Source organism: Augochlora pura, chromosome 7 (genome assembly GCF_028453695.1).
Source record: "Augochlora pura isolate Apur16 chromosome 7, APUR_v2.2.1, whole genome shotgun sequence".
Classification (NCBI taxonomy): domain Eukaryota; kingdom Metazoa; phylum Arthropoda; class Insecta; order Hymenoptera; family Halictidae; genus Augochlora; species Augochlora pura.
This window is the reverse complement of record NC_135778.1, coordinates 11572362-11598978: the sequence shown is the minus strand read 5'-3', so window position 1 is coordinate 11598978 and position 26617 is coordinate 11572362. Positions and strand designations below refer to the sequence as shown.

The following is a 26617-nucleotide window of genomic DNA, read 5'->3' as shown; positions in this document are numbered from 1 at the left end:
AAATTGAAATTATTAAATGTATTAAGTAGATGAAGTTCTTCTTCTCTCTACAACTCATGCATACTTAATTGTTCATCTCATAATCGTCTTAAACTCTTGCCCTATAATAACGAGTCAGATTCGTGATGGAGATTTCTAGTAATAAGCTGTCAGGTTTGAATGTTCATCCATTCATTTAAGTAAGGATCAAGTTTCATTCTATTATCACCAATATTTAATCATTCAAGTAGATGTAAGCACGCAATAAATATAAAATTCCTTTTTCTTCTAAGAAATTAGTACGATCGAAAAAAATTCTAATCATTGTAATTGCAAAGAAAATACATAGTACGACAAGGGGTTAATCGGCCAGATATACATCACGAATAAATGTTCGACCGAGTAATATCTCAACAATTTCGTAGCTTAGAAAAATCATTGATAACAAAGGTAAATATCCTAAAACATGGCTCTCTATTATCCGTCACAAATAACCGGTGTATAAGAATTGATAAACATTGAAAGCCAACGTAACAATTTCATTAAAACGTTCCTAAATTTTGCCCTTTGGACCGAATGACAATAGCATTCAATTGCGACGGAGGTCCTAGAGGAATAGATGCGTAAATCTCCTTAGACAGAGGCTCGTTGGCCGGAGTATCCCAACTACAGCATTCGAAATGAACAGGAGCCAGGAATAGAGCAATCGATCACGTCACAGGTTCCCCGTTCAAAAGCTCGAGCAGCATTTCTGTCGCAACAGCCCCTCGCCTCGAGAGGCGTTTACAAACACCCCCATAAGGTAGCGTGCAGCGTTGAAAAAAAACCACGAAAGGACCACGGTCGGCTGGGTTGGCGGCGGCAAGGGGTTCACTTACGAGGAAAAAAAGAAAGATATGAATAAATGAATCGGCGGTCCCCGTTATGAGCCCGGGCTAAGCCACGGGACAGTGGCGAGAGGGTGGCGCGAAAAAGACGGAGGGTGCGCGCGGGTGAGGTGTACAGGACACAGTGAGAAAGAGAGAGACGGGGGAGAGGAGAATCATAGTAGGAGGAAAAGAGAGGGCGACAGAGAGAGAGAAAGAGAGAGAGAGAGAGAGGGAGGGAGAGGGAGGACGGCAACGGGCGAATAAAAGCTAGCGTCGAGCAGATGGCTGGTGCGCAGCCATTAGCTAATGGATCCCTAACACCAGTACACCGGAGAGTCATCCGCTAGGAAGTACAAACCGGTAGGTGGACGCGTCTATAGGTGACGCTGTACCCGGTGTGCACCCTTTCGCTCGCCGAACCTGCCAGCCAACGAAATCGTGCGACGGGAATCGCGCTAAATCACAAACGGACCGACGAATGACGCGCTTTTCCGTCCGCAGCATCCGCCTTCCGGCGTGTTTCTCCGTTCGATCGACCGTGCACGCATTTCCACCTGCACAGAGAGACGCCGGGTCCGGGAGCTACCGCGCGTACACGCAGTCTGCACTCGGCCCGACCCATCCCGGCCGTACTACCAAAATTACGGGGACAGCTGCGCATGCGATCTCGGATGATTTCCAGTCACTTAGTGTGTCATCCCACACGCACCTGCGCCCCTACGCCCCTACGCTCCTACGCTCCTACGCCGCAGCCTTTTTACCACGGCTCCTGGGACGCAAGGATGCGGAGGACGCAAGGGCTCGATGGAAACCTTCGGTGCTCGCCTATCCTATGCACGACGATTATTATGCGGGCCGCGCTGCGGTTAAGTAAAACGATCGCTCTCGATCGCGGGTATCAACCGCCTTGGAACGACGTGCATGGGCGTAATTGGACTCGTTATTGAGAATTAGTTGCTACATAATCTTGTTTTCTCGTTGAAGCGCGTGTCTCTGGCTTCCTTTTCCCTAGCTAGCTGTCGTCGATCCTTCATTTTTGTTGCGTTCGCGCTGCTCGTTTTGGGGCGAGGTGAGAGAAAATGGTGTCGGATGACGAGGCTGTGGTGTACAGTGCGTATCATACTACGTGGACACAGACTGAAGAGTAATTTAATGATAAAATTGATTTTAATCACAGCCGTGTGACACTGTAGGTAATATTTCTACAGTAGATTAGAATTGCAGGAATATACGAAGCAGTCAAATGAGTTTAGATTTCAAATTTTACTTTAATGTTGTACGTAAGTTGATTAGACTGTGGACATCTTATTACTATAAAATTAAATATTAAAGCAAAGTACAATGTAACATTGTATAAAACTATGAATACAGGAGAACATAGTATAATTACTAGATTGAAGATCTTCCTAGAACCGAATAAAGGTAGCTTTCACTTGTTGATCATTTCAATAAATTGAAAATAGTGTAGCAGTATTGTCGTGCTCCATACATACAGTACTGGTAATCGTGTACTTTCAATAACTATATTTGTCATAAATATGTGAACATCTTCGGACTAATAATCACGTTGAATCAGATTGATAGAGGAAGAATTTCCAGTGACCGAATAATTTTAGACGAACCCGGTAACAATTTCGCCCTGTACACGGAACCTGATTAAATACCGGCAACGTTGCAGAACATAATACGAGACCCCGTACCACAGCGAATGAATAAAAATACAGGAACAGTTGAAAGGACTCGCGCCCATGTCAAAACAATCACGTGCATACAGAATCAGCATGAACCAGAACAAGATCAACACATCGTCGAATTTCCAACGGACAACATCGCCGAACAACGCCGAAACGCATTTAACCGTTGTTAACAACGGCGTCTCGCGAACCGAGAACAATGCGTGTAAACCGAAGGCTCGTAAAGCTCGGGCCGCGGCAAGTTTTCGTAAACGAGATCGACGGTAGTCAAAGAGTTTATCGCGTTCGCGGAAGTTAACGCGGAACGTGCGCCCGTGCACACGTGCGTTAATATAACGCACCGGTAACGCGGCGGTAGAGCCCGGCCTTGCGAAGGTTCTCGGGAGGGTCTCGCGCGTAGTATCGATTGCACGCAGAATCCACTTAGACCTCTCTGCCGGTTAATTTTTCCGCAAAAAGACCGGGACCAAAAAAAAAAAAGAAAAAACGAGGAGGTATCTCGGCCGAGCGAAATTATTAATTCGCCGAGAGTTACGATGTCGAACGATTTAACCGTCCGAGGAAGATAGGGCTCGGACGGGGGTGCAGGAATGGGTGTGGAGGACACGGCGCGGCGGGCAGAGGGGACAGGGGCTAGTATAAATGGTCGAACTTTTTAAAGCGTGCACGGACGCCTCTCATTTTTTTCTCTGCTCTCTCTCTCTCTCTCTCTCTCTCTCTCTCTCTCTTTCTCTCTCTCCTCATCCTGTTTCCCCGAATCGACGTTGCACGCTTCCGTCGGAACGGATGGACGCGGGGAGGAAAATGCTAGCCGAGCCGAGCCGAGCCGAGCAGCGGCGCGACGAACGGCGAAGGGCGCGCCGCGATTTCGGGCCCCACCCCCAATTACCTAAAATACACTCGTGTCGCGGAGCGGCGTCCCCGGATATCTATAATTAACGCGGTGATCGCACGGTGCACTCGGTGACGCGTGAATTCGGTATCACTTTCCAATTTACGGCTGTTATGCCGGCGAAGAACGAAGGCAGTCGTTACCCGGCGATGATACGACCGCGTCACGGTTCACTGGCCGCACGCTAATTGAACATTTCGAATTAAAATCCGCGAGAGTTGGCGATTCTCGTTATTATTAACTAAGGCCAGTCTACCGGTTCCGCGTCTCCCTCGCGCCGCCTTCTCTTTCCCGTTCTATCGCGCCTCCAACGTTTCGACTCTCTCTCTCTCTCTCTCTCTCTCTCTCTCTCTCTCTCTCTCACTCTCGCGCACGCTGTGTCTGTCTCTTTTTGGGCTTCTTCACGCGGCCGGTCTAGCCACCGGCGAACTCAGTTAATTTTCGTTAATAACAGCTATCCCATAACCCAGCTCGTTAATTATTTTGCAGCTTACTTTGTAACTATACGCGTGAACGCCACGCTTGATTAGACGCTCATCAGGTCTTCTGTTATTACCGTGATTTTATCGGTGTTTGACGCATCCGAAGCAATTGTTTCAATTTTTCTATTATTACTCTGATTGCGAGGGAACGCGGCTTCGATGTTGCAGGTTCTGACGTGTTGCAGACTGTTAGGAAGGACTGATACATAGAATTTGGGAAAATGTATTTCAATGTAATATTTTGTTTTACCAGAGATTTCTTAATGTTTCGATCTGTTCGTACTTTTACTATAAATTGTTTGTTTAACTGTTGGGAGAGGTTCGAAAATGTTAGAATGGTGCAAAGGTAAATCGCGAAACTTTTTTATATATTCTCTGTGATAATTATTAACAATGCGTTGTTATTCTGTTTCAGATCATTTGTTTCCTAACGGAGATCCATATTCTTCGCGAAAATTATCAGCTGTAAACGGTATGTTTCCAATTACTATTTTTTAATTCCGACGTTATTAGGATTAATTTTTCTAATGTTATTAGAAATTGATAAGATTAAATAACATTCACAAAATTATTTTTCTTGGAGAGAAAAATAGTCTCCGATAATGTTAAATGCTGGAGAATTTTTAATGCATTTAATTGAAACTTACTACGTGTCATAAATATTGGATTTTACTTGGAAAAATACTAAAATAAATAAATATTATTTTGAGACAAGACAAAACGGCTTTTTGCTTTGAAAAAAAGGAAGGGACGATCGTAGATTATTTAGCGCACTTTTTTGTCAAGCAAAAGTTACAGCGAAGTATGAAATATCTAGCAGTTAAAATGCGAAAAATAATCAAAACAAAATGTTTTTACGTAACCCTGTGACCAGAATATTGACAAAGTTGTCATCCAGTATTTTTCTTCGAAGGGTAAATATCCGGAACAAATAAAATAACACGATGTTCCGTTATTTTCCTAACTAACAAAATAGCGTGTACAATCTTTCAATATGCGTAGCAGTTTTTAACGGAACGGGAATGTTTGAAACAAATATAACGAACAAAATGCCACACATTTTTTTCAATCAATAATTTCATCTCAGTTTTTCTATAACCGTGAATACCATTAGTATAACCTTGAATTCTATTCGTAAAATGGTGGCTCCTTTGACGATTTCTTCTACCAAGGAATACTAACGTAACTCAAACTTGTAATAGATAATTTTTCTATTATTCAAATATGCAACTCTTCTTTATTATTTCGATAACAGAGGTTGTACTATGTAACCTTTGACTTAGCAGAATTATTAAAAGTAAAGCGATGATTTACGTCAAATTGACTGTAAACAGCGGTAGCGATGTATATCGAATGTAGTCAGTATAGTTATGCGTACTATAATTATATACAATACTTGTTGTAAATGTCTACGTTTTTTAATTATTGGCTGAATTCATTGTATGAATTTGTTGTATACAACTAGTATTGATATGGAGTCGGTTCGACGTCAGATTGCCATTATTAACAGGAATTTGTCGTCACGTGATGGCAATGAAAAATATAGAAACAATTCCCACCAAACCGCACATGTTAATGCTCTCGCGGAAGTAGGGTAAATGGATTTCCCTCATTGGCAGAAATGATCGTTTCCTATGAATCCCCAATTTCAGGAAAACAAGGGACTTGACCCTGGCCGATTAAAAACAAGGAACGCCTCCTGACTCCTGTCACTGTTTCGACTCCCATGGTCTCCATTTAGCCTCTTCTATTTGGTTTTCATTACAGATTTCTTATCACGATTAGCTAAATTACTCGCTGAACAAGAGACGCGATTAGTCGATCCTTCTCGCATCGATTATTTTAGTAGACTTCTTGTTTATCAACAGAAGTGGGTTTCGGAGGTCATAAACTACAATCGTACAGGTCAGAAGGACCGAGTCACCTCCTTGATCCTCCATCAAAATTGTGACACCTTTTCAGCAACGTACGCTACCAGCAGTGACATTAAAACAGTGGTCGCCGCTTGGATATTAAACAAAGAAATTGTCTCTTCCGTAACGAACGCAATTTCTTGCACAATGCCGCACAGTTTCCCCATAATTAACGAGAAATCCGCTGACCGGTCGCCGCGGCGAGCTCGTTGCACAATATTTCCAGGCAAACCTAATCTATACTGGGGCTCGAGCCCGGGAATAGTGGGAAGTTGGGAAACCGGGGAAACAAAGAAGCCCCGGGTTTTTTAACGAACCGTAATCATACTAAATGCCGTCGGCAAGTTGTAAACAACGTCGACGCAGCGGAACGGTGAATTTCTGTTGCCGGGAAGTTAAGACGGAAGCACCGCCTGTTACGTCGCGTTACGAAAGGGATGAAACGCACGGATAAGGGAGTTCCGGGGGTAAAGAAGGGTTAACGTTGCACGGGTATAGTCGCGCGTCTACCAGCCGTCTTAACGTTTTCAAGCACCGCCGCTAAATATTCATCACGTCGAAACGTAAGCGCGTCGAAATAGGCGAGGCTCGTTCGCGGCGTCCCGGCGTCCCGGTGTCCCGGCGTCGGTGACGTCGCCCGCCCGTCCTCGAGGACCGCCCTAATCCGCCGCGTTTCTGCGAACGGTAGAATTAAAATCGTACCGCGATTTTGGCTCAGGAAGGCGTGCCGTCACGCGCCACGGATTTCATCTCCAGACGGGGCCAAGTTTCACTCTCCGCGGCTCTCGGAGTCTCGACGGGAAAGAGACGCGCGTAAACTCGTTGAAAAGTTTCCCCCTTTCCTCCTTTTTTCCGGCGTCCGCCGAGCCGCTTCCCGCGGCCACCGCCGACGAGAATACAAAATTTCAATTCGCTCGTGCGTTCCTGAAGACTGAATTAGACGGATTCGTTTCATTCTTCCTGGATAAATCTGCAACCGCCGGGAAAATTCGGTATCCTCTTTCTAAAGAAGCTGCGGCGGTCTCAGACACCGGTGCAAACTGTAAATGATTACAGAAATTTATTGTAATTCTAAGAGATCTTTTTACCATTCCTTTTTTAACTGTAGCATACGCTGCTGTTACATTCAATTCATGCGAATTTTCGTATTTCATTACGGGAAAGACAAAGTTCTTTGTCTTCAATCTGTTCTGTGGTTCTTTGGGATCGTCAACCTGTTGCGATGCCAGCATACCTTTCTGTGCACGTAAATAAGAATTTTTTTCTAACAATATACCGAACCAATCAAATCTTCATCTTCTATGCACGTATCGTAAGAATTTAATGTCTCTGAGACATTATATTTCATTTCACTTCGATGTTGCGAGGGTAATGTGCATTTATGAATTTGTAAAGTCTGTAATGGATCGATAAGCCGTAATGGTAGACTGTAGCCTCTGCGATCAACAGATTGCATGCAGGGCTCCGCATGCACTACTCCAACGTGCGACGCCACGTGTCATTCTCAGTGTGGCTTCAATCTTCGAGAGATTGCAAAACTGATTCCGTTTGAAGGATCTAAAGAAAGGAAATTGAAGAGCCTCGGGAATACCTCACGTTTTTGTTCATTAAGAATTTAGAGTCGGTTTATGCCAATGAACCTAGGCTATTCAACCACACTCAACCCGAGCAATGGCAATGTTTCAAAGGAAAGTTGAACTATATTTGAAATTATTTAAACTCTTTGTGTGCGGTTCTCGCGTTAAAATAGGTGCACGAATTAATGAATAAATTATATAGAATAGTATTTCAATTATCCGCGTGGAACGTGTTCTACAAACGATTAAATTCGCCCGATCACGGTTCCGCCGTTAATGGAACCACCATTGGCTCCGCGAATATCGGAATTTACCAGACAATGGGTGAGATTTGCTTTTAAAGTTTGAAATTACCGGTGGCGTGCCGCATTGACGTAACCCTTGAATAAGTTACTTCGCAATTCCGCGCACCATTGGCTTCTCCTACGCCATTGTTTGTATTCATCCAAGGTATGCGCACTCCTTGTCAGTCCCTTTGAGAACTATTGTACCAAAGGTTCTCGGCAAACGTACTCTGATCTAAAGGTAAGGTACCTGCCTAATCTAACTCGATAACCGGCGCCTATATGCGTAGAGTGGGCAAACGCCCCGAGCGAGGAACGAAATCCAAAGTGAGTTTTCGAAGAGAATTATGTTGAATCGCCGGACTCCTTCCTCTGCGAGCCTTTGTCATCGATAAATTCGTTTCTGGTCCTCCTGGAACAACAGTATTTCTATAAACGCGATCATCGTGGTCTAATTCGGTCATTTCTTCTTCTTCAAGCTTCGACAAAGAAGAATGATTTATCAAATTTAGCGAATTTGTTAGTTTCTTTAAATTTTATGTAGTTAATATTGTAGGGTTTTTTCCGGGTATGAAAGGCAGAATCGTTGAGTGCAATAAAATGGTAATGAATGGGACACATGGCGACAGAGTGTATGGACGACTTTGAGTGGCATGAGTCTAAGCAATAGCTTAGGTTCCTCGAAGTCCTGCGTGGCCGAAAGATAGAGTGTAAGTGAGCGAGAGCGACATAAAGAAAGAAAGAGAGAGAATGAGTAAGAATGAGATAGCAAGTGAGGCAGATACAAAAGAGTGCGAATGCAAGAGAGAGAGAGAGAGAGGAGACAGGGAGAAAGAGAGAGAGAGTAGGATAATTTGGAAAAGAACTAGTAACAAATGTAAGGAATGTAGGAATGTAGGAATGTGGGAATGTGGGAATGTGGGAATGTGGGAATGTGGGAATGTAGGAATGTGGGAATGTAGGAATGTAGAAATGTGGGAATGTGGGAATGTAGGGATGCAGGAATGTAGGAATGTGGAATGTGGGAATGTAGGAATGTAGGAATGTGGAATGTGGAATCGTTCATTTTTGCGATCCGACGTATTCACATTAGAAGGTAATGCGTAACTAACTAGTATGTTTATGTTGTTACGTGAGGTGAATAACTCAACAAAACACGAACGAACATCATTTCGAGCATGTTCTGTAGGTAGAATGAAACTAAGGTTAGTGGATCCTGTGAAAGTGATTATTGCGATATTTTTCGGTTTTTCACCTATTTCCATACTTTGCGCGACTAGAATGACCTTCAGTTATAGGTCGCTGGATTCGTCTTATAATCGGCAATAATGTCATCGAAAAATAAATACATAGTTCCATTTGAAAAAACATCGATGACCTTCAAATCTCAAAAAATATGACCTTTGAAAAATAATCATTTCCACCGCAACATGTGCCACTTCGAACCAAACAATTTGTTTCTCAATCATTTCCACGTATCATTAACGATAATGGAGATATTGCTTTGTAACACTTTAGTTGCGCCACCCCGTATAATTTTCTAAAAATGAAATTTCTTTCGTGATTAATGAAATAAATTAAATCAAAATAGAAATGAAAATTTAACATTAAGCTAAATTCCTACAACTGGACGGTAAAGTGTTAATATCATATAAGCAAAGCGGCGAATTGCATTTTTGCTACGTAAAAAGTTACTTCAACTAATCTCAGGAGCCACTCATTTCGCGACTACGATTGACTTTTGGGGCACCCTGTATATAAAAATAATAATAATATACAGCAATAACATACATAGTAAATTCTCATTTCGCCGAAACACATTTAGCAAATCCTTCACGTGCACGGTGAAATACCGGCGGGCGGAGATTCCGCGACACATTCGAGATAATCTGGAACAGCGTTCCGCCGTTTCGGCCGTTTCATCGAACGCCGTTATTTCCCTGGATGCCACTAGAAAATGCAAACAGGAATGCTAAAGAAAACACGGAGCATACGTAGAGATTCTCATCGGCCCGGCAGCAAGTGCTTGTCTCAATAAGAACGACACGTGAATACGCAGGACATACGGGGGGGATGGCGCAGCGACGCCGGCGTCGCCGGGTTAAGAGCGTTTCAAGCCCCGATTCCGTGGCACGTTTCAGACGTTCTCATCCAGTTGCGTTTGTTTAGCCCGCACGAAGAAGCTCATGATTGCTCAGGCATCCATCGGGGCAAGAAGTCGCGGTGTGCACCGCCGCGCACCGCGCCTCCTGCAACCCGCGCGCGCGGCTCCCTCATCCGTGCACACGCGTATTCTTCCACTCGGCAGCCAGCGCCGCTCGGAATAGTAAATAAGAATGAGTCCGCATCCTTCTTGCTCGGTATAACGTTCATTTTAGTGGAGAATGCGGAGAATGACGGTCGGCGGGGGTTAGAAGACGAAGGAGCATCGGGGCGAAGCGGAACGGTGGCTAACGCGGGGACAGAGACCCGGCAGATCGAGGAAGCCGAAGAGCTGGAAAGAAGGAAACGGAGGGGAAAAGAAAATTGCGGGACACGGGTGGCAAACGAGCGGAAGAGGAAGAGAAGGGAGAGGGAGAGAGAAATAGGGAGAGCGGGAGTGGGAGAGAGAGAGAGAGATATATATAGAGAGATAGATAAAGAGAGGGAAAGGTTGTCCAAGACAGCGGGACATTGTTCAAATTGCGGAGAGTGGAGACATCGATCACCGTGGTGCCGCCGCAGCTGAGCCCCCGGAGACAGACACCAGCGACCTAACCGTCCCTCTTCAACCTCTTCAGCCTCGCCCTCTGCTGCCTCCAGCTCCCCCGGCCCCGCCACACTGTATAGTTCGTCGACGCGTACCTCTGGAAACCATACCACGTGGTGATCCATCCAACCAACCCCACCTGCGCACTCCGACGCGTCGCCTCTACCGGTGACTGCTAAATTTTTCAACTGCACCCGAAGCGCCCCCGCGTTATTATGTCCCCTCCCCCCTCCCCTCCTCCGTCTACGGCAATCTCGTGATACGGCCGGGGACACGCGGCTAGGCGGACACACCGTCCGGATAATGAAAGCCGTTTTACCTTGCATTATCGATGCAGGAGTTAACTCGCGATCGCCGTTTGTTGGCTGTCGTTCTGCTCGCCGCTCCGCCCTCGGATTCACCGGAATCCTCGGTCGGTTTCCGTCCTCAAATTGCTGTCTTATTTGGGGGATTTGTTTGGGGGGGGAATAATGGAACGGGCCGCGCTGGTTTTTGTCTTCATGCCTCGCCTTGCAATTTCATTCCATGGTTTTTGCTCCGAATGCGCTCTTTGATTTTGTCCGAGTGTTCTTCGCACTTAATGGGAGAAGTGGTTGTTGTTACGTGTTTTAGTTAATGAGAGATTCTTTCAATTACTTTTGGTGTGCGAGTATACGTGGAAGTGGTAATATTATGTCACGATTTAAAACAACGTTGATGATGTTTCTATTTTAGAAAATTTGGTACTTATCAACTAATTTTTCCGATGATTATTTCTTATAATATTTTGCTACATTATCAAAAATAAGTGGAACATTTTGCAAACAGTATTCGTTTTATGCAAACAGATTTTTACCTTGTTTCATGTATGTACATCTATTAAATATAAAACATCGTATGTTCATCCAATAGAAAATAAATTTTATGTAATCAGTTTCTTAATATCAATAAATTAATTGCAACATTTTGATTAAGAATCAATTAAGTGCACCGTTAACATTTGAAATATCGTTGAAAGTCGTAACCGAATAATGATAAAACATCGTTGAAATGTATTTTGTTTAGAAAAATCAGAATAGTAGCATGATTTTGTGTGTTCTACAAATATTTTTCTGTTTCGTCGGTCAACGGTCGATAAGCACACCACTACCTCGATCATTTGCTGCCGACGAATTCCGATACGAGATTCAATTATTCGTGAAACTCCATAAACCAATGTTGTCCGACGTAATCTCCCCAGTTTCGAGATCCTCTCTATACTATACTGTTAGTTCCTCTACTCAGCTCCCATTAAACGCCGTATTACGTTGATTCACCATATACGATGCTTGCAAATGATTCTTGTTGTCAGCAAATTCATGTTCTCAGTAGTTCGGTAATTCGAATTAAAAGTCATTAGATCCGCATGCATTATTGAGAAATATCTAACATTGAGCATAGTTGGAGAAGATCGTGAGAAGTATTAAATATTTTACTCATGATATGTATAAATTTAATGAAGCGTTTTAAACAATATTAGATAGTCGTGAAATTTTTGTATATTAAGCTGTAATTATTTGTAGTGACGCCAGATACAATTTTGTATCCCACAAATTAATTCCATCTATCCTTTCAATCCTTTGCACTCGAAGCCATTTCAACTAAAAATATAAAATAACTTTTCTCGCTTCTAGTATTTCCATTTTATATAACAAAATTCAATCTATGCATATGAAATTGAGTCTTGTCGCTCATATAACAGTTACACTTTCAACAATTTTTTAAATCTAAGCTCAGCCAATATCTATAAAAATAATTTAGAAACGTGATGCAATAATTTTAATGGCGCCACAGATTAAAATCAATAATGTACTTTTATTTCTGTACAAAATATTTTTGTTTTGATTTTACATTACTTGTTAACCAATAAATCTTTTAAAAATTGAAGTTAATAAATAAATATTATTTAGAAATATACAGCTGAAAGAACTTATTCTGGAATAGTTTACAGTTTTTAAAAAATTTTCTGCAATTTTTACTCTTTTACATTTTTCTTGTTTTCGTCTCACAAAACAACCTCTTATATAAATTACCTCTAATAAATATAGATTTGTAATAAGGATAGAATTCTCGTTATTTGGATATCTTGAAATTGAAAAGAATGATTTGAATTTTTTCAACGAGATGTTATAGGAGCAAGTGCACTGTACGATTAATAAAATACATTTGTTTAATTTTGCCATTTTTTTCAGTGACAAAAAAGCTGAAAAGAATCATATCTTTCAACTTTACTGGCTGGGTCTTTAACACAAAAGTTAAACAATATTAAAAGATGTAAAAATGTGCAGATTCCTTACAGCTAACGATCAAAAGTATTGAAAATCGCAAAATAGCTGTGATTTTCGCGATCTTCGATAATTCGTAGCTCACAACAACGTCCGCTGAATTCGATGAAATTTTCAGCGTGCAAAATTACAGAGGCCCATAAATGCAAATATAAATTTAATAAAAGTTTTAATTTTCGTTATAAACTCTGATAAAAAAAAAAACGTGATTTTTCTACTTTTTTGTTCATTCCAACCTATGGCAATTTAAAAAAAAATTTACGTACACATCACCTGTTAAATTAGTCTCTTCAGTTCGCTTCATAAAAAATTGCTCTGCTTTAAAAGTTGTTCGAATATTAATGCGAGTCACCGTATAAAGTTAAATCCTTAAAAATTCTGAAATGCCGCGTCGCTACTTCCCTATTCGCTTCAACGTGACTACGAAGGCGATGCGTCTCGATGGGCGTCATCTCGTCGAATCGAGTTCAAACAATTTAGAGAAGTTTACAGGAGGGGGACGAACAAGTTCTTAGGAAATAAGTAAGTCGATACCTCGGCCGAAAGATCGAGCGGGAAATGGAACCCGAGGAAGATTTACGAGGGAGAGGTGAATCGTCGATCGAGACGGACCTCGGCAGGATGCGAGCGCGGCCGGTCGTTAAACTTCCTTTACAGATCGGCTCGCGCGAGTGATGCATAGTGATCGGACAGCCTGAAATTATTTTCCGTCAGGTCCCGAGGATAATTATATTCTGATCCCAGGCTCGTTCGCGGTTCGCGAAGCGCGGACCAGCTCGGTCCCGACGTAAATTATCCCGGACCGCTTCAAAATTTCCGCGTTTCACGTTGCCACGCGTGATAAGTGACCGCGAATTAGCATCTTAAGCAACTTCTTATTTATCATCCCTCGGGACGATCGGCGGTGGAGAATATATTTCACTCCACCAGAAGGTAAATTTCACGTCATTCGCGATCCGCCGGTGACTTTGACGGTGTTTACGATTATCGTAAAAATGTCACGCGTGGTGTGCAATTTAAATAATGTCTCCATAAAACGAGATTGAACGACTTAAATTAAGCCTATTCCTTCGAATATATGGCTCCGAGATTGCTTTAATGACGTTACAATTAAAATTTTTCAACGACCATTTCGAGAGTTGAACAACGTTTTCCAAGACAGATATTTAAAATACGGAGATCCTTCAAAATATAATTTTTCAAGACAGGTATAATGCACTAAATCTACCACGCCGGCCATTTTGAATGGTTTCACGTATCTTATTTTGGAATTGTTTACTTTAGGAAGACTCTTTTATAAGAAACGATTGAATAAACTTTTTCGTCCAAGCATACGATATGATAAAAATTAAGTGTCTAAATAAATCCAGTCTTGTCATTCTTATAGTGCTCGGTAGGTTAGGTGTTAACAAAACTAACCTCTGAGACACGTCTGGATTTGGCGCGAATGAAATTTTTCATAACTAAATTTCCATTTCTTCCTAATATATAATTTTGATTGGTGTAACTATATATAGTAATAGCTATATACATTCCTTTCCTAGTGCATTGCACATATACACTTTCACTTTAAAATCGTTTACTCTAATAACTAATAACACAACTGAGTAAAGCACGAAACATCCGCGAAAGCCACTATAATGGCGCGTCGCGTCTAAGGGGCTAAAACTATTAGGTCGCAGCACGTCGCTCTAAAATAGTGCCGAAAACCCGTAGAAAAGGGTGATGAATCTCAGCGAACCGCGATCGGCAAGGTAAATCGTGCTTAAAAATTCGTCTCGTCGCGTCGTGATCAGAAAGCGAAGAGAAGCCAGGGAATCTGTTCGTTCGTCACGCGTGTGCACATCGATGGACAAACCGATTGGCCAACTTTTTCTATTCCTCCTCATTAGATATTCAGCAGCAGAAACAGGCCGTGGTTCCAATCCTGATAACGCTGAAATTTTTATACACCGACATCGGCGGATAAATTCCTGGACGCCGGCCAATACTCTCGCGATGCGGCCATTCTGTATTCCCCAATTTATTCCAGATCCACTTCGCTATTTATTTCAGTAGCGAATCCAACGTCGATTCGTTCTCAGACAAATGTTCTGGCCAGCCTCGTATCACTTACAATTTCCCTCCACCCCCCGCCCCCTCACCCCTCCGCCCTCTTACCCTTCTCTTTCCGCCGGTAACGTTTCGTCTCTGGTGTACGATACTTTAAAGAAACGTGGTTTCCGATATCCGTTTCTCATAGATGGCCGGCAAGCGGAACACGGGTTACCAGAATTTAGAAAGCAAGTTAATACGAGTGCCCAATAATGTTTTCCTCGAATGCGCTTCTCGTCTTGCAGATCTGCTCTTAAAACTGATCACGCTATACATATTAACACTTTATCGACCGGTAGCCTATAAATCGGCTTTGCCCTCCGATTCGTAACCTGTGAATCGATTACCATAGTAACCCTTAATTTGTTATCTATTATTGAGATAAATGTTTTAAATTGTACTACAAGCTTCAATATTATTATATAAATTTTTAAATATTAAATACCTTTCGTGATTATTAAGATAAATAAAAAATCAAAATATAAACGAAAATTTTTACGACCGGGTCGATAAAGTGTTAATTGCTTGCAGTAAATAGTAGAACTTCGGAGTATTAACCCTTTCGCTACGTAGCGCGTTACTGATGCAGTTGTTATATTTTTTGCTTTCTAAAATATAAAAGCTTGTAATCGTAATTTATTGTTTTAAATATTATAGTCAACTGTTTGTTGATTAACAAAAGTGTCTCATGTAAAGTATGGAATAAAAGTATATGTATGGTATGAACGTATATAAATGGTCATTCTTCGATATACGCCCGTCGAAGCGAAAGGTTTAATCTTGATATAATATCGATCCTTTCTGAATATAATAATAATCCTTGCACTATAATAACGAGCCAGGCTCGTAACGTGCATGATTCAGTAAATATGACTGCCAAACATTTCTATTAAATTGTAACAAAATCTGAATCCTTTGCCATTAAAATCTGGGAATGAAAGTAAATGAAGACAAATGGGAAACAAAAATCATCACGTGACATCAAGAAAATTATTAAGGACGAAAAAGTGGTAATCAATGTAGTTCTGAAAGACATCGTAACGCGAAGGGTTAAAGTAAATTACTTGTACCCTGAGTTCTATTATGGTTTTAACCAAATTTTCTTTATATTGATTTTTATAGCAGTTTTGTAAAGTATTAATGTAACTTTTCGTTGTCTTTGAACAATCATAATTGCAAGATTAATCTCTTGAGGGATACTGCCACGTGTATGTGCGTTTAGTTTTCTTAAAATTATGATTGTTCTAAGTGTAAAGAAAATGTGAATCAGTTGAAAAACTATTTACTACAGAATCCCTCAGTAATACAATGAAATGGATGGTAAATAAAAATGAAACATTAAATAGAGTGTTCCCTGCTATAAAAATTCATCCCTGACGAATTTAAACGAATGGAGAATATTTAATAAAAGAAGCAAGTACTCGTAAAATAAAAATTGTAGTCATAAATTTCAAGATACAGGTGTCGAATAAGAGTATATTTCTGCATATATAATAATTTTAATAAGTTAAGTATGACAAAACAGTATTCATTAATATTTCTATAGCTTTCTCTGTTTTGAATTCCTGTGTCTTTTTTTCCGGAAGCAAAAATTTTTATATATATCGAGTAATACATATTACATCTTTTTATTGAAAAATCAAATTAGAAGAATATAAGAAATTATATCTTATTCGATAAATATAAAGTTATTTAAGCCCGAAAATAAACTAAATTTCGGGCCCATAGTAACCGACTCCACTATCCATTATTATTAAGATATAATTTCTTACATTTCTCCAATTTTCTTTTCAATAAAAAGCCCTAGAATAAGCTAAAGTCAGAGCCCGTAGTAACCGGCTCCACTATCCACTATTATGATCAACTTTTCTCACGAACGCATAAATTCCATAGTCTCGTCATAACGTTGTTACAATTTGGAAATATTTATAGACACCTTGAACGATTAATTGAAGGCAAGTAATATCGACAGCGGAACGTGCGAACATAATATCGACGGAGCAGGAGTGTTAGCGAAGATCGAGGACATTTACCCAACGAAATTGCGTACACATTAGAACCTCGAGTACACCCTCACCAGGTCGCACATGTTAATCCCAATCTAGTTACAGTATGTTTTTCGAACGATGAAACGATAAGCGAGCCAATAGTCGTTTATTCCACTTTGCCGCTCAAAGACGAGCCCGGAGCGTTCGATCCGAAGTAGACAGCTATTATAACTGACGTTCCACGGTAACTCTCTCTTCTTTCTAAAAACAAGCTATAATAAAGTCAGTTAGGTAAACGCAGCATTTGCTGTATCATCCAAGCCCCGTACGCCGGGTATCAGAAGCTAACAGAAGCGAACGCACACAAAGAGATCATGCGATGTATAACAAAAGCACTCGATACTTCAAAGCATGCTATCGCCCCGGCACATCCAATAATCCTATCCGTCAAATTTTTTATTTACTCTTGTTCTTTTCAAAAACTTTTGCCCCAGTTTTCAAGTTCTATCCGTGCAAGGAAATTGCGTTTCGAATAACAAATATTCGAATAAATCGTGTTCGATTATGCTTTCGTTGTAAAATAATCCCGGTGATTAACTATTTATGTGAAGGTTGTGTCGAGATTATGGTTATTATAGCGTTGAATTTAACAAGATAGGTGATTCAGATCAGCATAATGTATGCATCTACGCGGTAAATAGATATGCTGTATGCTGTTGCATATGTTATTTGGTTCATACGTAAATACGCAAAATAAAAGCTACACTCTTGAAATTAGCTGATCATAAATTTTTGTCCAGATCTCGTCGATACACTTATTTTCTAAAAAAAATACAAGCGTTTGCATAAACACCCGCAATCTACCGATACGATGCCACAGAGTTTTTTGCGGAAACCGCTTAAGTTGTAAAGTAATTTAATCCCCGGATGACCCCGAACAACTAAAAGCAGCGGTGTCCGGACGATAACGAAGAAATCTCGTGGAACAGCTAAAGAAAGTTCAGCGGTCCTTTTGAAAATTCAAGCCGGAGTGTCGGCCAATCTGTCCGAGATGCCCATCGCCGGGGCGGTGAACAACGCGGGGGCATCTTCCGGCAGAAATGGCAAGACGCGCGTTGCAGTCGTGCTCGAATTATGCTCTTGTCTACGGTATTAATGGACGCTGTTAGGAGGCGCAACTCGGGGCCCCGGCTGGCATGCAGTAAAGCGCTTCTGTAAACTATAGTAACATCTTCGCAAGTATTAGTTCTCAAACCACGGAGAATACTTCACCGACTAGAATTGGTTGTTTCAACACTGAGCCGTTCGACATTCGGCTCTCCTGGCTTTAGAGAGTACTTCAGCCGTTACTCCTGCGCGGTATACAAGCTACTCAAGCTCGAGTGGTTCTTGCCAGTCTCACTTTCTCAGCCAGCGAGCATATTTGGTAAGACGATACTCTACCAGCGCGCTGGATAACAATGCGACCTCGTTGAATCCTGTTGTTTAACTTATCGCTGCCGCGCCCCCCTTGTAAATCAACTGCAAAATTTCTGGGCGTTGTTCAGCGAGAGCCGATTTTACGCGGCCGTGCTGTACGTAATGATTCGATGCTCGCAGCCAATTTATGGGAGGCCGTAGGAGACCTAAGTGTTTCGGAAATGCGACGGCTTTTGAGTTGGTGTTATGGGAAGTTGGTACTTCTTCTGAGATTCGGTCTGACCTATTTCTTTTTTCTGAAAAGTGTCGTCACTCCAGTGGTTTTTAATCATTGGTTAGTTTTTAATCATTTCTCGAATATTATATTAGTCGCGTGCTATATTATTAACCCCTTACCGTATTTTAACGAGTCGGACTCGTGATGGAGATTTCTAACAACAAGCTTTTAAGTATTAATGTTCATCCCTTCCTTTAACTAAGAATCAAGTTTTATTCTCTTGCAACAATATGTCAATATTCAAATAGACGTAAGCACACAATAAATTTAAAATTCCTTTTTCTTCTAAGAAATTAGTGTGATCAAAAAAATTCTAACTATAGTAATTGCAAAGAAAATCTACGGCAAGGGGTTAATATTGGTTGTACGTTATTTCGTGATGAGTTCAAAATATTTGTTTCAATACCAATGTTAAATTCATCAATATTCAATAGCAACATTGCAGTATCTTAAATGCAAATGTACGAAGGCGAACGTGTAGGGTAGCGTGAATTGATTGACCATTTCAGCACGAGTGTTACGAAATTGATAGAAAAGAACTGTATATCGTGAAAATCGAAGAATAAAAATTGCTGTTATCGCTATAAAAGGACTTGAGAAAAGAGACAAAACTTCAGAATTTGTATAAAACATAAGAAGAAATGTAAGAATCTTTAATTATTTGTAGATACCTGAAATAGTAGTTTTTAACTGGGTATTGCACAGTGATTGACAAATTCTCACATACAAGATAGCTTATTTATTAATAAAAACTTAAATGCACCGTAAATAACGATGTCTTAACATAACAATAGTATAAAGTCATATTAATCTAAACAATAATATCGATTTAGAAACCCTGCTTAAAGCAGGAGTGTTTGATGTAGACATTTCATTCGTTGGGTATTTTTTAATATATTTATTATCTCCCATTTTTTACTAGAAATAATTACTATTACTATTGATATTAATAATTAATATTACTAATAACAAATCATAAAAAAATATAATATATATTATTAAATAAAAGAGGCATTATATAATTTACTAATTTTTTAGAGAAATCGTCAATCACTGTGTATATACTAGGTCAACAATTGTACACGCTATCCTAGTATTTCACGGAAACTGTACTCCGATAAAATAAAATGTTTTCAATGTATCAAGCACCTCTGTCTAAACGCTGCACGTCGACGTTGATGATAATCGTTCGAAGCTGTCCGGATTCCTTTCATTTCTCTAGATCGAACAATTTCCCTGTCATTACGGAAATTGTAGCGGAGCGGTGCCACGTCGCCCGAGCAGGACGGCACAAACACTTCGATACCCGTGAAAATGCTGAATACACAGTTTAAAGTACGCTCGGAATTAAAGTCAATGTCACGCTCTGTTACAACCAAATGATCCGACCTAAGTCGACCAGCGAAGTTTCTGCCTCGCGGCGTAGTGTAAATGTACCCTTAAAACTCGGCGCCCCCCGCCGCCGCCGCCGCCGTGGCCCAGACCGGTCCCCCTCCTGACTGGCGCGCTGTTTCATTCCCCTTCGTCGAAACTTTCGTCTCGACATAATTCTGTCCCGAGGTTCGGTGTCCTCGCAAAAGTACCTACTACTAATTAATCCTTTTAACAGCGCTTAAATTTAATTAATCTGAAAGTTATGTGGTCGAAACCCGGCTACGCTCGACAGCCGCTGGCTCTCCGACGCTTTTTGTCGTCCCGCCAGTCGATTTCTGGCGGTCGGTTGACGAGGCGAGGGGGGGGGGGGGGGGGGGGCGGTGTGGGCCAGGGAATTCGTCGTTGGAAATCGTATACATTAAGCAAGCTTTGAAAATCGGATTTCACGTCGTTCCCAGCCAGCCCCCGCAAGACGTCGTCTCCACCGCCAGCTGTTTTATTCTCGGTCTCCCCCCCCCCCCCCCCCTTCGGTTCGTCTTCGGCCCTTCCACCCTTTGACGTCGCGTTATCGTCCCCGGCAAGACTGTCTCTTAGCAGATTACTAATTCCCCGACGTTTGCGAAATCGCGGAAACCGTGCGCCAAGGTCCGTTCCTCGCGCGACCTCTTCACAATTACCCGACCGCCCCTTTCCTTCTCCTGTTTCCACGTATTTTCACATCCGGCCGGTCTACCCTCGCGCGAACTAATGGCGGCGAGGCTGCGCGTTCCACCTCGCTCTTCTTTCTCCGTTTTAATACACTTCTCGGGGGGGAGGGCCTCGGTGAATTCCGAGGGTCTTCGTCGGTAATCTGATTACACTTTGGTATGTAAGGATAAGAATTTTATTATATGTCTGTAGTGACGCGAGCAGACGGTAGAATTGCTTTTGATTGTTTCATATAAAATATAGCTCACAGCCTTTTAAATTGTCACGATATTATTTTCTTCGCGTATTGTGAGTGTTATTGTTTTATAGAAAGAATTCTACGTTCGCTCTGAGATTTTACCACTTGAGGTATTAGAAGCGAGCAGTATAAAATTCGTAGCGCTTGTTTGCAATTCATAGTGGCAACAAAATCACCCTGAATGCGATGATGTGAATTACAGTTTCATAGTTAAAGCAACAAACTAAATATATTTGTAGTAGAATTTATAAGTAGTAGCAGTTTTTAAGTATTCTTGTATATTGTTACATTATTGTTTGTTGCTTCATATTTAATTAAAAAAAAAAAAACGAATTTTCTACGCATCTGTAAGAAAAATTAAATAGCGACGATATTTAAACATTTTAATAATATTATTGAATCATGAATATAAAATATAATGAATATAAAATCAGCTCATTAATCTGTTTAAGAATAAAGGTATGTGTATAATCTTGTAATTAATGAAGAAAATTTTTACCTTGAATATTTATTAGATAAGTCTGTTTCTTTAAAACGGTAGAAAATAATGTGGTTTCAAACTGATCAACATTTATATCGTATTTATAAGCAAAATGCCATATCCTCCAGATAACACAGAGACATTTCTAAGATGTCTGAGAGACGTCTGATGTAATACATTCGGGACGTTTAAAAGACGTCTTACAAACGGCTTTAAGTTGTTTTTGAAAGCATCTATCTGATTTTGTTAAAAAGAACATTGAAAACATAAAAAAACGTCTTCAAGACATATTCCAAGTGTCTTAAAGACATCTTGTTTAAAACTTTAAAGCGATGTCCAATTCGTGACATCTTTGAGTCATTTTAAAGACATTCCAAATTGGGCATGCTTTTAACGTCTGAAATAAAAGACATCTTTAACCCTTTGCACTCGAAGCCATTTCGACATCAAATATAAAGTAATTTTTCTGACTCATAGCATTTTCGTACTGTATTACAAAGTGCATTTTGTGCATATGAAATCAAGTCTCATAATTCGTACTAACAGAGTTATATTTTCAACATCTTCTCAAATTTGAGCTTTAGTGATATCTATAAAAATAATTTTAGAATGTGGTATAACAATTTTAATGGCACCTCAGAGTCTCCACTCGAGTGCAAAGGGTTAATACATATATTTTAGGGCATAAGACGTTCAAACTTACAGTGAACATAAAATAGACGCCTTTAAAACGTCCAGTACTGATTAGAATTCTATCGTACATAAACGTAAAGATATAAATCTCCGAAACACTTTAACATTAAAACGTTATTTCTGTTCGTACATCATGTCTGTGTCGAAAAGAAACCCGACAAGATATCGTGACCAGCTCGATATCAAAGAAAACTCCCCGTATCTGGACAGAATCTATTATCCGGCTCGTCTCGTACACAAGAGCGTGGTTCAATGGCGAAACGAAGATCTCCGAATCGAAAACAGCAAAGCACCGTAGGAAAGACAGTTGCCCATCGAACCGGCGTGTTCGAGAGAAGTAATACGGCGCGCGCGTCCCACCCCCCTTCGGCATCGTATAATGAAAAAACAACATTAACAGATCGCGGCCGATTAACCGCGATCCGGCCGCAGAGGCTTATCCGGCTTTGCACGGTCGGCCCGTTGTGTATCTTCGAAGTCTATGATCACACCGTAGGAAATTTACGATCTCCACACTTTCTACCCTTTCGAAACTGGAAACAACCATCAGCCTCCCCCCGTCGGCCGGCGGTTCTCTGTGCATTATCGACGCTGGCCCGCTAAGTTTCGCCGGGGAGGAAACGCTGCACGAGCCGATAGGGGATAATCAATCTCGAAACAGAACGTTCCCCCAGAGAGATTGCGGACCGGAGAAGTAAGGGCGGACAGAGAGAGAGAGAGGGAGGAGGGGGGAGAGAGGGAGGGAGAGAGAGACAGAGCCCGGCAGGCTACGTGTGTTTGCATTTGCGTGCTAATTTGCCCTAACCTAATGAGAAACCGGCTTGCGCAAACTCTTCCTCGGAGAGCCGCGCCGCGCTGGTTCACCCCCGCTGTGCGTTGCCAGCGAACAGCCCTCGCCGCCGACACCGTCGGCTCTCTCCTGCTGCCCACCGGGCATAAACGTGTTGAAAAATTGGATCGCGAAACTTCCCGGCTCACCGGCTCCGTTGTGTTTGCCCTGGCCTGCGCAGCGATCTTTAATGAAACTAAACCTGACACGGCAACTCCGCGGCAGCCCCGCTATTTGATTAGTTTTCGGTATTTGCCGATCGAACATGTTACCATAACAATGGAACACCTGCACCCTGGATGCAACTTTGGAAATTAATTTGTTAACCGTGGCCCGCCCTTCCATTGATCGCGCCGAGAATACTGTTTTATAATGAGCTCGGACATTTGAATATTATCGGCAAATCCTTACGATATCAAGTTATTCGATTCTGTTATTCTAGCTTGATTAAAATAATTCAATGCATTATTAATAGGAGACGTTTCCGGACCAGTTTTCGGGGATATCATGATTTCCATGAAATTAGTGCACGGTGCTTGGGAAGGGTGTCGTGTATCGTGTTCTCCGTGTCGTTCTCCGTGAAAATGTAACAGCATTTATAAACCATTAAGAGATAGGAATTTATTTCTTGCTTTAATAAGTGCGATGAGTCACCGTTATCGTAACAGTGTGCTTTGAGATTTTGAGGGTTTTCGCTATTTTGTTCTTCAGATATACGTTTTCTCATAATTGTTTAATATTATTTGTTCCATACTAAACCAACCGACTCTTAAAAGGGTCCAAAGTATGTTGCTTTGTAACTATGAGAGGACTGTAGTTATTTAAATTGGATTAAAAATTACATTACATGAAATTTTCAATAATTACGTTAACGTACATTAAGAATGAGTTGTTTAAAGACTTTCATAATCTATGTAAGGGTTTAGAAAGTTACATACGTTGTTTAGTTATACAGGATGTCTTAAAAGTTATTGCAATTGGGTAATCAAGGTTTCCTAAGGCTATCTGAAATTATTTCTTTCTTTGGCGCAAACGCAATCTACGGCTATGTTTACGAGTTATTAACGAATGAGACTGGCCAATGAGAAATAAGCTCGACTGGCGTAAGGTGGTCGAGCCAACGAGCGAACAAAACTGATTTTCACTCATTGGATCGGTCGCCTCGCGCCAGTTGATCACGCCTTTCATTAGTCACTATTTTTCTTGAATAACTCGTAAAAAAAAACCAGGGATTGCATTTTCGCAAAAGAGAAAATTACTTTAAATGACCCGAGGAACTTTCTGGATACCCTGTATATATCAGAATCAAAAGACCAACTTCACCACGCCATCTATCTTCATCGCGCAGTCACCGAGGTTTCCGCGGGTCACGTTCAACATTTCATCTCGCTGGTTAATAAATCAGCTGTTCCATTACACTTTCCGAAGACGTCCTCCCCAAAGCTCGTGGCAACCACGAATTCGCCGTGGCTCGAATTCACTGTTTGCTCGAATTCGTTCGCGAGGGTCCCGGGCAACTGAAACCTCGATCGAATTTCTTTTTCCGCGACAGCCAACAAAATCTCACCGGGAAACGAAGTATTTTCGTCAGCGAGGTTTTTGTCGGGTGATCGAAGGATGGTTGAGAGACGATGATAAGGAGGGGGAGGGTGGTGGAAAATGAAATCAAGGGGCAGCTTACCGTGGACGTAATTGTGTTCGTTCCGGTACCGGATCGATGGCCGCGGGGCAAATGTTAGCGCAACAATTAAACCGGCGGAAGAAGAAAGGAGAAAAGGTGGAGACGCCTGGCGAGGCGAGGTGAGGCAGGCCGCGGCACTGCGAGGGCGGCGGGAGGGAGGGAGGGAGGGTTGCGACGGCGAGGCGAGGGCTCACCTCGGTGAATGCGACTGCGCTGCTCCCATAGACGCGCGGCGTCATTATGCGGGAGGACGAATGAATCGCGACAAAAGGAGGAACGGTAGTAGGAAACGGGCAAATGTTTTCGAGTAGTCCCACTTCCACGGATCCATTGTTATTTAACGCGGGCACATTGAGGATGAGCACAGGAGGCTTGAAAGACGCGGAGAGACACGCCGGGAAAAGGAGAGGACAGCCGAGAAAGGGAAAGCATTGTTCGAGTTCTGTTAAATACGATCCTCTTCCCTTGCACGTGCAAGGGTGCTTGATATTCAGCGTATTTCCAACGCGACGTGGTTATCAATCAACCCCTTCCCCCCCCCTCTCCACGATAAACGTGCAATTGGACAATGCCAACCAATTTCTTGGCTCGCGGATGCCGCGATTATTTCGGTGACATGCGAGATACCGGGAAACAGACACTTTGATCTGGAGGAATCCCGCGTTCATGCTTGAAACACGACTGTGAAAACAGTGTATTGTTGGAGGTGTTCACAATTTGCGCCGTTTTCATGATTCTGATTAATTTGGACGGCATTAGATCATTATGACAGTGGAAGTCGACTTTGGCAAGATCCATGATTTGTTTAGTCTTTATTTAGATGAGATTTATATACAGTCCAATTTCGTCAACACATATAAAATGGTATTTCTTTTAAATTGTTCTACATAATCTCAATTTTTCTCTAAATATTAGGAGGACTATTAGTTAAATAATGCTGGTCTGTACAGTGACTGAAATACTTTTATTTTTTATTTTACTACTATTTGGAATTACAAAAATGTAAAAAAACTGTCGTCCATACTGAGATCATGGAATTGCACAATGAGGAACAATTTTTTAATGAACAATCGCACGTCATGAACAGGCACATTTGTAGATTTACATAGAATGTAAATGTGTTGCTTAAATACTTCAATTTATAATTGTTTTTACATAAACGATCCTACTTTCATGTTTGACCTGCGATATTCGAAATATTCTACACATTGACTTCAGAAGTAATCATAGTTTCAATTTTTAACGATGTTTATACCTTTGAATAATTATGATTTTGGAAATCGCTTTTTTAAAAGTTATATACCCTCGCGCTACGATTTATTTCACAGCTATATTGACTAGCCTTCATTTGTTAATAAATTTCTATGACAGGTAGAAAATTTATATTCATTATATGAAAACCCTTACTTCAATGTTTAAATACTAATAGGCGAGTAGAATTTCACTTCGATATAAAAAATGCGAATAACATACATATCTGATAAATGAAGTTTCAGTTTTTCATAACGAGTCTGACACGATATTATACGGCAAAGGTATACGGCAAAGTAGTTGAGTTAGCGCGCGCGACGCTGCCAAGGATAACTATCTTTGACTAGAACGGCCGAAAATTTCAACTGCGATTTATTATTTTCAACCGCATTGTATATAATTTTAACGATTGTCTAGTTGTTAAAGATCACCATGCGCGTACAAAAAGTCCTCAAATATGTGAATTGGGCTAGAAATAGCTGAGATATCGAGATCTCAATTTAACGTGCAGGTATAAACTTCTTTCTTTTTCAGTACACGCATTTGCAGATACTATACACTTTTCTGGGTCACATTTTTACTGCTAGATGGCAGGTGAGCGCAGTCTAATGCTCAATCTCAATCAGCTATAACCAAGCGTGTTACAATGCAGCTGAAAAACAGCTTAAATAGGCTGTAATTTCTATATTCATTTTCATGAAGCTGTATCTTTTTTTCGAAAAATGGTAAAACAATGTGGCTTAGCAGGTTTTAAAGAGTAAAGTCTCTACTTTAATATGTACTAACTGATTTTTACTGTCAAAATTTGTATAAAATGTAAAAAATACATATGTGGAAAATGT

General features: G+C 41.2%; 1 protein-coding gene across 1 annotated transcript in view; it reads left to right on the top strand.

Annotated features, from left to right (window-relative positions):
• Positions 1-26617, top strand: part of LOC144472458 (discoidin domain-containing receptor 2) — a 267709-nt gene that overhangs the window by 80838 nt on the left and 160254 nt on the right. Inside the window, exon 2 of the mRNA XM_078185567.1 lies at positions 4332-4388. The gene's annotated coding sequence lies outside the window, so the exon portion shown is untranslated. The remainder of the gene's footprint in view (positions 1-4331; positions 4389-26617) is intronic.